Source organism: Anomaloglossus baeobatrachus, chromosome 2, assembly GCF_048569485.1.
Source record: "Anomaloglossus baeobatrachus isolate aAnoBae1 chromosome 2, aAnoBae1.hap1, whole genome shotgun sequence".
NCBI classification, from domain to species: Eukaryota; Metazoa; Chordata; class Amphibia; order Anura; family Aromobatidae; genus Anomaloglossus; species Anomaloglossus baeobatrachus.
This window is the reverse complement of record NC_134354.1, coordinates 356,400,029-356,401,903: the sequence shown is the minus strand read 5'-3', so window position 1 is coordinate 356,401,903 and position 1,875 is coordinate 356,400,029. Positions and strand designations below refer to the sequence as shown.

Sequence of the window (1,875 nt, the reverse complement as noted above, 5' to 3'; positions counted from 1 at the left end):
TTCAATTTAAGCAAAATCCCTTTCTAGGAATAAAACTGGTAAAATATGTAATAATTGTAAATGTTTCATTAACCAAAAATACTTTCCTTCAGCAATAAAAAGGCCCCAACAGTCACAATTCTGCTCTGCTAGCCAATACACAGTAACTTTTCGTCAGGTTTCATAATGTAGTGGTCATCACGTCTGCTTAACACGCAGAAGATTCTGGGTTAAATCCCCAGTGAAACCAATCTGTTTTTAGTGTTGAAATAATAAGCTATCCAACTACAATATATGAAGTTTTCGGCATTGTTGCCGAATGACGGTATGTTTTGGCTTCCATCACAAACAGAACTACAAATTATTTTTTTTTTTCCCCTGGCTGTCAAAACTCGTCTCTAAATGCCATTACTTTGAAGGATTTCACAGGTTTCATAGTGGAGTGGTCATGACGTCTACTTCACATGCAGAAAGTTCTGGGTTCAATCCCCAGTAAAAACAAGCCGTTTTCGCTGTTGAAGTAATTTGCTATCAACCTGTAATATATGAACTTCTTGGTTTTGTTGCCAACTGATAATATATTTTGGCTTCCCTCACCAAGAGAACTACGATTTTGGGTTTCTTTTTTATTGACCATTTTAGCAGAAAACATAATCCCATATTATAAAATTCCTGTTTGTTTCAAAATATATAGTTCCTTTAAATACAAAAGCAAACAACTAAACTATGTGGAAAAAAGTAACACATTCAATGTAAACTTCCTTTTAAGCAAAATCCCTTTGTAGGAATAAAACTGGTAAAATATGTAATAAAAATTGTAAATGTTTCATTAACCAAAAATACTTTCCTTCAGCAATAAAAAGGCCCCGTCAGTCACAATTCTGCTCTGCTAGCCAATACACAGTAACTTTCCATCAGGTTTCACAGAGTAGTGGTCATCACGTCTGTTTAACACGCAGAAGGTCCTGCGTTCAATCCCCTGTAAAACCAATCTGTTCTTGGTGTTGAAATAATGCTCAATTAAACTACAATATATGAAGTTCTTGGCTTTGTTGCCGAATGATGGGATGTTTTGGCTTCCATCCCCAACAGAGCTACGAATTTGTTTTTTTTTTCCCTGGCGGTCAAAACTCGTCTCTAATTGCCATTACTTTGCAGGCTTTCAAAGGTTTCATAGTGTAGTGGAAATCACGTCTGCTTTACACGCAGATGGTCCTGGGTTCAATCCCCAGTGAAACCCATGTGTTCTTGGTGTTGAAATAATCCCCTATCAACCTGCAGTATATTAAGTTCTTGGCTTTGTTGCCGAATAACGGGATGTTTTAGCTTCCATCACCAACAGAGCTACGAATTTGTTTTTTTTCCCCTGGCGGTCAAAACTCGTCTCTAATTGCCATTACTTTGCAGGATTTCAAAGGTTTCATAGTGTAGTGGTCATCACGTCTGCTTCACACGCAGAAGTTCCTGGGTTCAATCCCCAGTGAAACCAATCTGTTTTTGGTGTTGAAGTAATTTCCTTTCGACTTGTAATATGTGAAATTCTTGGTTTCGTTGCCAAATGACAATACATTTTGGCTTCCATCACAAAGAGAACTACGATTTTGGGTTTCTTTTTTATTGACCATTTTAGCAGAAAACATAATCCCATATTATAAAAATCCTATTTGTTTCAAAATATATAGTTCCCATAAATACAAAAGCAAAAGACCAAACTATGGAGAAAAAAGTAACACATTCAATATAAACTTCAATTTAAGCAAAATCCCTTTGTAGGAATAAAACTGGTAAAATATGTAATAATAATTGTAAATGTTTCATTAACCAAAAATACTTTCCTTAAGCAATAAAATGGCCCTGTCAGTCACAATTCTGCTCTGCTAGCCAATACACAGTAAC

The 1,875-nt window shown here is 35.8% G+C and overlaps 1 non-coding gene across 1 annotated transcript; it reads left to right on the top strand.

Moving 5' to 3' along the window:
- The first annotated feature begins 1,146 nt into the window (after window positions 1–1,146).
- Window positions 1,147–1,219, top strand: TRNAV-UAC (transfer RNA valine (anticodon UAC)). Its single transcript has one exon. It is a non-coding gene; the product is annotated as a tRNA-Val (tRNA).
- Window positions 1,220–1,875: the final 656 nt, after the last annotated feature.